Source organism: Eretmochelys imbricata, chromosome 5 (genome assembly GCF_965152235.1).
Source record: "Eretmochelys imbricata isolate rEreImb1 chromosome 5, rEreImb1.hap1, whole genome shotgun sequence".
NCBI lineage: Eukaryota > Metazoa > Chordata > Testudines > Cheloniidae > Eretmochelys > Eretmochelys imbricata.
Genome location: NC_135576.1, coordinates 26558986 through 26572879, shown reverse-complemented (window position 1 = coordinate 26572879; position 13894 = coordinate 26558986). Strand labels below are relative to the sequence as shown.

At 42.1% G+C, this 13894-nt stretch overlaps 1 protein-coding gene across 1 annotated transcript in view; it reads right to left on the bottom strand.

Annotated features, from left to right (window-relative positions):
- WDR70 (WD repeat domain 70) overlaps nucleotides 1–13894 on the bottom strand; it is a 270222-nt gene that overhangs the window by 252736 nt on the left and 3592 nt on the right. The gene's annotated exons all lie outside the window — the stretch shown is intronic.

The following is a 13894-nucleotide window of genomic DNA, read 5'->3' as shown; positions in this document are numbered from 1 at the left end:
TCACATTATAAAAAGGGGATGCCCAGAATGGGAAATTTGAGCTTCCTATGGGAGACTCCAGCAGAAACCATCCCTCTATTGATGATCAAGCCATGAGAGAGCAATCAGACACTAGCACTATTGTTAAGGATGTGAGTATAACTATATTTGTAACATGCATAGGTCTGTATAAAATTTTTATATGCTTGGGTAATCATAACCTTAATTGTAACTTTAATAAAACTTCTAAAACAGACTAGACCTTGTACTTGTGAATATGTGTGGTCACACCCTTGGTCTTTGTGTTCCTAGAGACTCTAACGCTAAAACGAGTAGCAGAAGTGACTTTCACTCTGTTAAGCTTGAAACTGTAGCCACCAGAGCTGAACCCATAGTGGTGTAATACCACATTACAAAATTCACTTTAAATAAAATCAAAGGCTATGCCTTACAATATGGAGTACAGATATTATAATTGAGATTGATGCATGCAGCAACTCACAAGCATTCAATAAAGTCTAAAAACATTCTTATATAATCCTGATACTTAATTTTAATAATTCTAACACACTGGTGAGCCAGACTGATTCCAGGTATGTATCTCTCAGTATTCACTTGAGATATGGGGACCTTGGCATGAACTGGCACCTGGTCTGCCAGTGTCATGCCCTCAATGCAAAAATGGTGTAGGAAGAGATCACTTACACTCCTGATATACACCTCACTGTTCCCCTATTTTTGATAAGGCATATGCCACTACATTTTCTTTACTATTGATATGGACTATTTCCCTGTCTCACTCCTGTAGAGTTAGACTCCAGAGTAACAGTCTCAAATTGGTCCCTGTGGGTTTGTGCAACTATGTTAACAGGGAGTCTAAGGGTCCCCACACCTATCTCCCGTAAAGCAGATCAGAGGAGGCAAACCCTGTAGATTTTGGGGTACACTCCGATATGCCAACAACAAATAAAGGAGCAACACATCCCAGTCATTCTCTTGTTGGGTAACACATGAGAAGGTTACTTGTCCGTGCAGTAACTGAAGTTCTCTGAGATGGGCATCCCTGTGGGTACTCCACTTCAGGTAGATGTGCTTCCCTGCACCTTTGATTGGAGAACTTCAGCAGCAGTGCTTGTCTGGGTCGTGGATGTGCTCTCCCCATCTTATATGGGCGCCTATCTAGTGCTGTGCGACCAGACCCCCATTGGTTCCTTCTCTACCAGAGTCCATAGACCGAACTCTGAAGAAGAGGGGAGGAGGGTGGGTAGTGGAGCACACACAGACACCCATCTTGAAGAATCTCAGTTCCTGTACAGGATAAGTAACCTTCTTAGAGAAGTGTCCCTGTGGGTGCTCCACTTCAAGTGACTGTAGAGCACTGCTGCTTGGTGGATGGAAGGGGCTTCAGAGTTGCATGAGTAACTGATAACACAGTAAGTCCTAACAATGCGTCCGATCTTGAGCCCTGGTCAATCATGTAGTGTTCTGTGAACGTGTGTGCCAACGCCCATATGTGTTACATATGTCCATAATCGGTATATTGTTTAGAAAGGCTAATGAAGTTGACAGTGATCTGGGGGAGTGAGTTTAGATCCCCACTGGGAGTTGTAGATTCTTCTGTTGGTAACAAAGGTGGATGCACCTGGAAATTCATTTAGATAGCCTGTTTGGATATAGCAGAACCTTTAGATCATTCCAAAGTTGAAATAAAGAGCCTCAGTGACTTCCTGATGGGCTTACCTTTTCCAAGGTAGAACGCTAGTATGCATCTGACATCTAGAGTGTGTAGTATTGAATCTTGTTTACTCCCATTAGGTTTGGGGAATAATGAGGGAAGGTGGATTGGTTGGTTCAAGTGGAAAAGATATTTTGGGTAAAAATTTTGGATGAGGTCTAAGGGTGACCTCGTCCTTGAAAAATATGGCATATGTTGGGTGTGACATAAGAGCCCCAGCCTTCCTAATCATTATCACTTCTGCCTGCTAAGTGGGAGAGCTAACTTCATTGAGAGATGAATCAGAGAGCATGTTGCTAATGGTTCAAATGGAAGATAAGTAAGACACCAGGTTCAAGCCCCAAGGTGGGATATGGACTTGTATTTCACATAGACATTTCTGATCCCCTGTAGAAAGCGTTTGGTGATAGGATGGGTGAATAGACACCGACAACCTTGTGGTGGAAAGCAGTAATAGCTGCGAGGTGTACTCTGAGCTAAGTGATCGGCCAGTTTTCTTCAGCTCCAGTATGTATTCTAATATCATTGGTACACAGGGGCAGTAATGGCCCTGGCTTGTTTGTTGTAACACCATATGTTGAATCTCTTGCATGTACTTGTCATTCTGCTGATTAATAATATGTCTTTCACATCTTCAGATTTCAGAGTAGCAGCCATGTTAGCCTGTATTTACAAAAAGAAAAAGGAGTACTTGTGGCACCTTAGAGACTAACAATCATTTCATCATGATGGAACCACGGAGGAGCAATGCTCTCAGGTGAAGCCATTCCAGGTTCGGTTGATAAACTTCTCCGGCATCCTGCGGCAGAAGGTTCGGCAGAAGGGCACGGGGTCCATACTTTAACAGGTATGAGTATTAAGTTTGTCTCAGCCATGTAGGGGCTATCAAGATTACTTTGGCCTTGTCAGTCCTTATGTTATTTATTACCCTCAATAGCAGAAGGATGGGGGGGAAAACGCATATAGCAGAGGCGTGTACCATTTGAAGATAAAGGCATCGCCCAGGGATCAGGATTCCTACCCTGCTCTCAAGCAGAATTGTAGGCATTTGTAATTCTCTGTAGCAAAGAGGTCAAACGATGGGTGACTCCAGTGTTTGAATATGCTCTGCAGGACTGTGTTGTTTAGCTCCCACTGGTGGTTCTGACAAATTCTCTGCTCAATGTATCTGCTGTGGTGTTTTGACATCCTGTGTGATGCTTTTGCTGGGAATAGATCAGGAATGCAGCCTTACAACTCCTGTTAACTTAGTAAGTAAGCTAGCTAGAAATGCGTTAGATTTCCTTTTCTTTAATGGCTCGTAAAATAAGCTGTGCTGGACGGAATGTATATTCCTGTTTTTGTGCCTTTTTGTAACTTAAGGTTTTGCCTAGAGGGATTCTCTGTGTTTTGAATCTGATTACCTTGTAAGGTATTTACCATCCTCATTTTACAGAGGTGATTCTTTTACCTTTTCTTTAATTAAAATTCTTCTTTTTAAGAACCTGATTGATTTTTTCATTGTTCTTAAGATCCAGGGGTTTGGGTCTGTGTTCACCTGTACAAATTGGTGAGGATTCCTATCAAGCCTTCCCCAGGAAAGGGGGTATAGGGCTTGGGGAGATATTTGGGGGGGGGGGGGGAAGATGTCTCCAAGTGGGCTCTTTCCCTGTTCTTTGTTTAATATGCTTGGTGGTGGCAGTATACCCTTCAAGGACAAGGCAAAGTTTGTACCTTGAGGAAGTTTTTAACCTAAGCTGGTAAGAATAAGCTTAGGGGGTCTTTCATGCAGGTCCCCACATCTGTACCGTAGAGTTCAGAGTGGGGAAGGAACCTTGACAGGTGTGGAGTGAGAAAATAAAAAGCCCATCCCCTTTCAGGGGAATGTAATATAATTATCCACTCACTCGCATGTGGACAGCATTATTGCCGGGGTATGCCATAAGTTTTTTAGCTGGTTCCATAAGCGCTTCATTTACAGGAAGCGTAATCTTTGAAGATGTTTGCAGAATGTCTAGTAACTTATGTTGGGACTCTGGGACTTCCTCTAGGGGAATCTCAAGGGAATCAGTGATTCTTCTGAACAGTTCCTGAAAGCGTTTGAAATCACTGGCAGTTGTGAGTGGTGGAGGCATTATGGCCTCGTCTGGGGAAGAAGAAATGTTGGTTGTTGGGGTATTTTCTGTTCCAGGGTCTCTTCCTCTTATTCAAAAATTTCCTCTTGGGGGCTCTAATGTTGCAGCCACTAAGGGTGGTGTAGATCTAGTCCTCTCTCTGTAGGCATTCGGGGGCCTGGAGTATTGTCTCCTGTATGCCCCTCAGGGGTCCCAGTAGGGCCACTCAGTAGAGAATGGCATAGGTGGTGGGATCCACTGGTGCCCATACCACGTCTGGGTGTCAGTCCTGTGGTGATATTTGGGCTATACAGCTGGACCTAATGACATACTAGTTGGAATAGGAGAGGAGTAGCATGATGAGTAAGCACCATCTTCATCCTCACTGAAAAATGGAGGGTCCAGAGGTGAGGAGGGGTGGCACAGTACCATGCGCACCAGAGTAACAATAGTGCCAAAGAGTGGTGATTCTGGTGTTGACAAGACAAGGAAGTGCTTGTGGTGAAGAAACTGATGTGGTACCAATGGTTTCGGTACCAAGGCAGTCGGTGCCAATGTAATTGTAGGTATTGGTGCTGACGTCGGAGCACTCGGCGCTAACGGAGCTGAAGGCGGCATGGTAGCCTGTGGAGATTGCATTGGTGCTGCATATTTAGGTAGCTCTGTCAGTACCGTGGTGGACGAAGTAGGCTTCTCTTTGCTTCTCTACTCCAAGCCTCCAAAGAGCCTCTCTCTTTGAGGAGGGTGAAGTCTGTTTGTCAGAATGGGTCAAAGGGGACCGGGGTCCGGAGGGAGGCTGCTTTTCGGGGTCAGAGACCAGGCACTCTGACTTCTCCATTACAATAAGTTTGAGTTTCAGATCTCTGGCCTTCTTGTTGCAAGCTTTTAAGTAGGGGCACTGAGAGCACTTCTGCAGGAGGTGTGTCTGACCAAGGCACCAGACACACTGGGAGTGTCCATCACAAATAAGGATCACTTCTCAGCAGGAAAGGCAGCACTTGAAGCCCGGTGAACAGAGCATGGCTCCAACTATAGCAGGTTCACCTTAAAGGTGAACGAACACACACTACTCTAAGGGGTAACAAAACCTGCGTAAAGAAGAAAATAAAATTCTAAGAGGAAAAAAGAAAAGGGGAGAAAAGGTTAACAATCTAACCAGAGTACTAAATAGGCTATTCTAACACCTCCATCTCAGGCCAAGGGCAGTTGAGAAGGTACTAAGGGTGGTCTGGTCACATAGAGCTGGATAGGCGGCCAACAGCAGCACGAGATTGGGACAGCGCATGCACGACCCAGACAAGCACTGCTGCTGAAATTCTCCAATGAAAAGGTATAGGAACGTACATTCAGCTGAAGTGGAGCACCCACAGGGACACTCCTCAAAGGAGAACCTCACCAGAGACTTCAATGTCACACTGAATCTTTCTACCAGACTTAGTTTCTGGATGATAGGAAGCAGCCATTGTATGCCTCACTCCACATAACTACCATAACTCTTTTAAAACTACAGACATGAAATTTGCACCACAGTCTGACAAGATTTCCCTGAGAAAAACTACTCTGCTAAAAATAGTAATTAAGGTAGGAGCCATAGTTTCAGTTTCTATATTAGACAGAGCTGTGGCTTCTGGGTACCTAGTGGCAGAATCCATCACAACCAGTAGATATTTCTTTCCATTTCTGGAAGGTATGGGTAGGGGTCCCACAATATCTAAGATACTCTTGCAAAGTTTAATGATGGGCAACAGCTGCAAAGGTATCTTGTAGGGTCCATTTAATCTCTTAAAGTTCTAACATAAGACAACTTACAGCAATTTTTTACTGTCTCAAACACAAGGCCAACAGAAATTCTGTGTGAACCTGTCACTGATTCTTTCCACTTGTACATGTCCAGCAAAGGGGCAATCATGAGCTACCTACAGCAATTCTGTTCTGTATGTAGCAGGCACAAGCACCTGCTTGAAAACCTCACAAAAGTGCCCTTTTTTCCCCCCTAAGGGAGTCTCCCTGTACAACAAACCACATTCAAGGGGGGGGGGGGAAGGGAGTGAGGGGAAATCTACTCTTTCCTTCCCAAGAAAGGGTATTATTCTGAGCTGCAGTCCTATCCTTATGAAGGGAAGGATCAGCCTGTTGAGCCTCAGTAAACTTATTTTGAGTTGCACTCAAAAGCAGGCTCTGACAAAGCAATGGAATACCTAAACCACTCCTATGGGAACAAACTGTTTCTTTCAGCTGACAAAGGACTGAGGGCATTTCTCTCATCCTCACAACCCTCCCTGATGTCCACAGACAAGCCAAGTGAGCAAGAGCTATACTCTTTCTGGCTGCGAGTTATGAGATGAACAAAATATCATTGCCTATTAAAACATCAGCAGGAAGTAGAATGCTAATGCCCACAATAGTATCTCCTTTAAAATCCTCAACCTTAAGGATCAAGTCTGTCTTCCTCCCTTACCGAACTTTCCTTGACCAAAGTGATTTGGAATGCTGTGTCCCTCCTGCCATTTACCTTAACAGTTTAAATAAATTCTTCACTACACTCCCAAGACCTCAATCCTAATATTCACTATTTCCTCCTGCCCTACTGCTATCTTTGGAGCAAGAGTAGTGGCAGGTGAAGGTGTGGATTATGGGATTACTTTAAATTTTTGACAATTTGGTTCTAAATGGCCAGGAGCCCCACAGTGATGGTACTCTGATACTTGACAGTGACAGTAGATTACTTACTTTCCCTTTTGGTAGGGGGCTTTAAACTATGGTCTCCCTTGGGTTTTGTTTTTGGTTTGTTTGTTTTGTTTGTTTTTAATCAAAGTTGGGTGACATGGGGATTTCCCTTCCCCTGAGATTTGGGCCCCCATGGGCCCTTGATTCAACATATTCATCAGCAATTTCTGCAGCTGTCAAGGTTCCTCCCCCACTCTGAACTCTAGGGTACAGACGTGGGGACCTGCATGAAAACCTCCTAAGCTTACTTTTACCAGCTTAGGTTAAAACTTCCCCAAGGTACAAATTAATTTTATCCTTTGTCCTTGGAATAACCACTGCCACCACCAAACTCTAACTGGCTTTACTGGGAAACGTAGTTTGGACACGTTTTTTCCCCCAAAAATCCTCCCAACCCTTGCACCCCACTTCCTGGGAAAGGTTTGGTAAAAATCCTCACCAATTTGCATAGGTGACCACAGATCCAAACCCTTGGATCTGAGAACAATGAAAAAGCATTCAGTTTTCTTACAAGAAGATTTTTAATAGAAATAGAAGTAAATAGGAGTAAAGGAATCCCCCCTGTAAAATCAGGATGGTAGGCACCTTACAGGGTAATTAGATTCAAAACATAGAGAATCCCTCTAGGCAAAACCTTAAGTTACAAAAAAGACACACAGACAGAAATAGTCATTCTATTCAGCACAATTCTTTTCTCAGCCATTTAAAGAAATCATAATCTAACGCATACCTAGCTAGATTACTTACTAAAAGTTCTAAGACTCCATTCCTGGTCTATCCCTGGCAAAGCAGCACACCAACAGACACAGACCCTTTGTTTCTCTCCCTCCTCCCAGCTTTTGAAAGTATCTTGTCTCCTCATTGGTCATTTTGGTCAGGCGCCAGCAAGGTTACCTTTAGCTTCTTAACCCTTTACAGGTGAGAGGATTTTTCCTCTGGCCAGGAGGGATTTTAAAGGGGTTTACCCTTCCCTTTACATTTATGACAGCAGCCTATAAATTTGTGTGTGGCTTTTTGTCACACATAGCTGCCTTTACCTCTTCTGTAACTACTCATAACAATTGCTCCTAGGCCTCAGATCAAACAGTTTTTTATAATCACCTTCAGCCCCCACCCCAATATCTATTTTCTCATAAAATTACACATTTTATGTATTCAACATGAGTGATATTGTCAAACATTCTGAGGGCTCATGGATAATCTTAAATCTTTTCAATATATTTCCTTTACATTTCTTATACACAGTAGCATCACCCTCCTCAATACCATTAAAAACTTGTCTGGCTTTCCCAGTTAATCTGGTTAAGAGGTGTGACAGTCCATACCATCGTGTTCACCACTTTTATAGAATGACAAATTTTGTACAAAGTATGCCTTGTGAGGTATCATTTAAAAACTCAAACTTCCTGAACTTTACTATCCTGGTAGAATGTGTGTCAAAATTGTAAGTTTCTATGGTATAACATTGCTGTATCATGCTCTAAAGTTGGAAAAGCAGGCCCAAACTAGTTCTTCAGAGACACAGGCATACTAGCACCCCAGCCAGGTGTTAATCAGCTGTCACCTGTTTAAAGGTCCATTCTCTGGTAGGAGGAAGATGTGAACGAGAAATTTGCATTTCATCACAAGGACAATTCAAACCTCACATCCACAACATGGTGGCTGTTTGTCACCATGACTCTGCAAGGATGTTTTTAACACAAGGAACTGAATTATAAAGAGGGGAGAAAAACACTGGATCTCACTCTCCTCCATCTTTGCTCATGACTTCAACAACTCTTAAAGAACTGAACTGGGGGTAGGGGTAAAAGAAGGGGAGTCCTGGTGAAAGAAAACTCAGCCAGTGGACTGCAAAGCATCTGGTGAGAAAGATATTTGTTCTCAATCCATTTTAGCTTGTTAAAATACACGCGAAATGCCTAATTTATCTTTTTGTTGTCTTAGTAACCAATTCGGACAATGCCTCATTACTTTTCTTTCTGTAGTTAATAGACTTGTTTTCTGTTTCTAACCGGTGTGTTTCGATTAAACTGTGGTGGAATCTCCATTTGGGATAACAAAGCTAGTATACATCATTGTCTTTTGATGAAATGAGACTTTATATGAGCTTGCATTGTTCAGCAAAATGCTAGGCAATAGAAAAGACATTTCTGGGGGCAAGTCTGGGACTAGAGAATCTGCTGATGTTCTTCTGCAGCATAATTCATGAGTGGTTAACTAGCAGCACTCAATACTGTGCAGCTGGTAGCAAGTTACATGCTGGAGGCTGTGCGTTAACTGGCCAGGAGTGGCTGTTCACCAGTAAAGTTGTGTAAAAGGTATCCCAGGTTTGAGAACTCAGGAGACAGCTATTCAGCAATCCAGATTGTGCCCAGGCTAACATCACAAGAGGACAGATATCTGTTTATCCACTGGGATATTGTGCATCCCACAGTCTCTCAAAGGTGGACAGGAATTCTTCTACACAGTCAGTTTCTTTATACATTGAGTGACTTCCTCCCACTCCCTTTTATTTGGGGAGGGGGGAAGGTTAAACTCACTGGATGGGAAAGCTCCTTTTACTTGTCCCAATAACCAGAACTGTAATATTTGAGCTTTTATCTGCCTCCTCTGTGCCCTCTCCTCAGCTTCCTCATAGGCTTTGACTGATTCAATTTGTTCCATGCATCATTGGTGGACTCATTCATCAACTTCTTTGTTGACCCTGAGTCTTTGGTGGGCTCTCTCCTCTACCTCCTCACTGATCTTGACTGTGGCCTCGGCCTCCCTGATCCACAATTCCACCCTCAGTCTCTGGTGCTTGTTTCTTCCTGGGCTGGTCCAGTTCCACTGCAGTGCTCTCCTCTGCAGTGTCTGAGGCAGAAGGGTCCTCGGACTCTACTTGGTCAGAACTTATGAACAAAGCTCTCAGCTCCTGAACTGGGCTTTTCTTTTTAGGAGATTGTGAAGTTGTCTAATTAGAACATAATCATGAAAATCATTATTATCACTGTTATATAATTGCAACGAATCTTATACAAAGTATAACACATGGCCAGAAAGGGTTAAGCACCTTGCAGGCTGAATGACCCAGAGCCAACCTTTAATGTCATGTTAGAAAGATCTGCAATTGTTAATTAGGGCCATTCATGGTAGATGGGCTAGAACTTTGAAATGCAAACTTATGTTGTTGGAAGTGATACTAATTGTCTGTATACTCATAAATGTTAGCCATGTAAACAGATAGTTCCTGTCTGTCACTATAACTATTAATTCAGAGATCAAAAGGGGATATTAACGTTTAGAAGAAAGTTTGCGTGAAATAATGTCATTGTCTATGTCTCTTTGAAGTTTGTGATAGACTACCTAATGGATAAGTTGCCCTATGTTAATTTGTGTAATAATTACTGGTTGTGCTTAGGAAACAGAAGGTTACATCACAAGCCTATAGTTAGATACTTATAGTCAATTCTTATTACTTGGGTAAGATCTGGAATATTCATTAACCTGTGAGGTAACATGTCCAAACCTTTGGGATTAGTAGAACCTTTTCTTTTATGATTAAGATTTTCATTAATCCTCATCATATTTGACTTGGGTGACTAGGTGGAGGTCTGAGACTAGGTTACTTTAGGGGAACTGTTTTGACTTCTGAGCAATCAATGAGGTATAACAGAAGCTGTTTTGTGCTGGTTTGTTAAATTTGTTAAATTTAAGTATTGGAATATCCACCAGCTTTGGTGATTGTCTGCCCTATTCTTTGCAGTTCCCCCTAATTGAGTGACCTCAGCTGGCTCCCTCCAGAACCCCAGTCACAGGGATATTCTTTCTGAAAAAAATGTATCTCGAATATCTTTTCTCCCAAGATCATCATATGATAGCGATTCATCCATTGTGTCTATTCTTTAACCTTTAAAACTCTCACTATCCAGTTTAAACTTTAGCTGCACTAAGGTTACGATCTATATACTTGACCTGTAGTATGTGAATTCTGCTATAACTACATCAGTGTCCAGCTGTCCTGTGGCTCAAGGGCATGAGTACCAATCTCAGGGCAGACTGTTAAGAAGTCCAGGGCACAAACCCCAAACATTGGTTGGAGCACTATACTTGAGTTTCACTTTTAACACCCTTAACATGAAGCTACAGACAGTCCCCTTAGCGTGCTCTGACCTGTTTTACCATCCAGCTTAGCCTAATTAACACCACAAATCAAATCAAGGTTACTTCCAGTCCCAAAGGACCAGTCACTTTCCCCAGGTCAATTGCACCTTAGATCTTACACCAAAGACAATACTTGTAGCCAATCCTCTAATAAACTATACAGATTTATTAATAAGAAAATAAGATTGTAGTTCATCTGTCTACATATCTGCTTTAACCTTGTAAATAACTTAAGTTTCTGAAGTAATAGAAGCTTCTATGACAAGCAAGCTCTATAGGCCCCTTTAGGGCTAAGCCAGACAAAACACTTGGCTCTTTTGCTTATGCCTAGTAATCCTGTCTCTCAGAGTCCAACCAGCAAAAAGATACAATTACTACTTATTTGGGGTTTATTCCCTTACCCTAGTCCCTTCTGCTCTGAGCTGCAAACTCAGCTGATGGGAGGCATTCACTTGTATGACTCATCGGGGACAGGAAAGGAGCAGAGTTCTTTCATGTTCCACAATAATCTCTCTAGCATTGAAGGGCCTTGCTCGTCAGCCAGGACATGACATACCTTCCATTGGAGACCAATGTTTACACTAGTTAATGTCTCTCTTCTGTCTGATTACACAGTCAGAGAGACTTAAAATACAAATGCTTAAATATTACCTTATGTCAGGGTTCCCTCCCCACTCTGAACTCAAGGGTACAGATGTGGGGACCAGCATGAAAGACCCCGCTAAGCTTATTTCTACCAGCTTAGGTTAAAAACTTCCCCAAGGCACAAATTCTTCCTTGTCCTTGGACGGTATTACTGCCACCACCAAGTGAGTTAGACAAAGATTCAGGAAAAGAACCACTTGGAGTTCCTGTTTCCCCAAAATATCCCCCCCAAGCCCCTTCACCCCTTTCCTGGGGAGGCTTGAGAATAATATACCAACCAAATAGGTAAACAAGGTAAGCACAGACCAGACCCTTGTATTTGTAGGACACTAAAAATCAATCAGATTCTTTAAAACAGAACTTTATTATGAAGGAAAAAAGTATAAGCAGCACCTCTGCAAAACCAGGATGGAAGGTAATTTTACAGGGTAATAAGATTTAAAACACAGAGGATTCTCCTCGAGGCAAAACTTTAAGGTTACAAAAAACAGGAATAAACCTCCCTCTTAGCATAGGGAAAATTCACAAGCTAAAACAAAAGATAATCTAACGCATTTCCTTACTATTACTTACGATTTGTAATCTTAGATGCTTATTTCAGGTAGTGTTTTAGGAGATGTGTTTTGCCTGCCCTGGTCTCTCTCTGTCCCAGAGAGAGCAACAAACAGAGAGCACAAAACAAAACCTCCCCCCACAGATTTGAAAGGATCATCTTCCCTTATTGGTCCTTTTGGTCAGGTGCCATCCAGGTTATTTGAGCTTCTTAACCCCTTACAGGTAAAGGAGGGATTTTATGCTATCCTTAGCTGTATGTTTATGACACCATACAATAAGGGGATATAGATGTTATAAGTGAAATTAATACATACAGCAACTCTCAAGCATTTAAAAAAATGTAAACATGAAACATTCTTATATAACTGTATCACCTACTTTAACAATACTAACACACAGGTGAGCCAGAATGATTCCAGTTATGCATTTGTCAGTGTTCAGTTGAGACATGGGGTCTTACAAGTCTGTACCCTTATGTCCACCACTTTTACAAAGTATGCCTTGTGAGGCACCATTTGAAAACTCATAATTTGCTGATCATTATTGTAGTGGAGAAATAAGAGTCTACTATATGACATTGCTGAGACATGTTCCAAGTTTAGAAAGGCAGGCACGAACCAGTTCCTCAGAGACAAAAGGCAAACTGATACCTCAGGCAGGTGTTAACATAATCAAATGGACTAGAATACTTAGTCCTGATTGCAGGGGACTAGACTAGATGATTTCTCAAGCACTCTTCCAGTCCTACAATTCAATGACCTGGTTAACCGGTCATTCTTTGGCAGGAAGAAGGGTGTGAGTGAGAAATTTACATCTTGGCAAAGGAACAGCTGAGGATTCCCATGCAAATAGACTTTGTGTGTCTTCTGAACCTCAGACGAAAATGATTTTTAAAGAGGAAAATAACTATACGAGATAAGAACAGAGGACACAAAACATCTCTCCCTTCATCTCTACTCATAGCATCAAAAACATCTGAAAGACAAAGGAAGCATCATTGGACTAGGGAGGGATCCCGGCTGAAAAATTCAGCCAGTAAGACTGCTAGAACATGTGATGAGAGACACTTTTGCTTTAATAGTGAACTTAGTGTGTTTTACCTTTTATTTCTTTATAAAAAATTCTGACTTTTATGCATTATTACTTGTAATCACCTAAAATCTTGCTTTCTGTAGTCAAACTTTTTATTATTTTATCTAAAACAGTTTGCTTGGATTGAATTGTTTGGGAACTCAGTTTGAGGTAACAAGGTTTGTGCATAACATTTTCTGTTAATGAAATGACAGACTTTATATGAGCTTGTATTGTTGTCCAGGCGGGTGCTGGGCTATACAAGACACATATTTCTGTGGAGAAAGTCTGGGACAAGGAATTTGCTGTGTCGCTCTACTGTGTAATTCAAGGGTGGCTGATGCAAACTTTTTTGCAGAATAGCTCAGATTAATTTACATGCTGGGGGCTGTGTGAGAGCAGGCCAAGAGTGCTTGCTCTCAAAGCAAAGTCTGTAAAAGGTTGGCGAACTGAGGGGGCACAGCTGTGCAACAGTCCAGGCTGCACCTTGGGGAATGTCACATGGTGACTTTGGCATGAGCTGGCACATGGTTTACCAGCATCACACACTTCAACATGAAGAAACATTTATTTAGATTTATTCAATATTAAAAAGGTGCTTAAGTCAATGCTCTGACCCCCTTATATAAGTGATTTTCACAATATCATCAAAGTGTTCCTCACACCAGCAAATAAATACATAATTTACAGCAGACTTAGGCCCAAACCTGAACTAAGAACAAAGCAGGTATACTCCGGCAAATGCTCAGAGCCCCAAAGCCAATAGGCATCTGCACAGAAGTGTGTTCACATGGCTCTCAGCATAGAATCAGAACCATGATAATCAAATCCTGTACCCACGTGCCCATCCCCTCCTTGAATGGATCAGTAATTACACAGACCTTGTATTATGCCTGAAAGTTAACAAATTCTGGTTATTTTTGACCAGAGGGTGGTGGGGAACAAA